Raw genomic sequence first — 412 nt, forward strand, 5'->3', positions numbered from 1 at the left:
AAATATTGAGCTCCTGTCGGATGTCGGCGAGAGTCTCCCGGCTAGACAACTTTTTTCATCCTATGGNGCTGCAGTGTCTGCTCCCGCAGGAGCCCCTATCTATATTTCTCCACTGCCGCTGCAGTGTCCGCTCCCGCAGGAGCCTCTATCTATATTTCTCCACTGCCGCTGCAGCGAATGCTTTCACAGAAGCCAAAGAAAGGAGAAAGGGCCCGACTTCCCGATGATTGTTTCTCCATGTCACTGTGCAATTTAATCCTCGTTTGGACTTCGGCGAGAGCCTCCCGGCCACACACCCTTACCTTTTCCTCCTACAGTCAGCGAGGCTTACCCGTTCGANGTAAACCATTGCTACGGCAATCATAAATCCTTGAATGTGGACATCAAAGGTTGCCATTTTTCATCTGAGCCC

The sequence above is a fragment of the Cyprinus carpio genome, chromosome B9, assembly GCF_018340385.1.
Source record: "Cyprinus carpio isolate SPL01 chromosome B9, ASM1834038v1, whole genome shotgun sequence".
Classification (NCBI taxonomy): domain Eukaryota; kingdom Metazoa; phylum Chordata; class Actinopteri; order Cypriniformes; family Cyprinidae; genus Cyprinus; species Cyprinus carpio.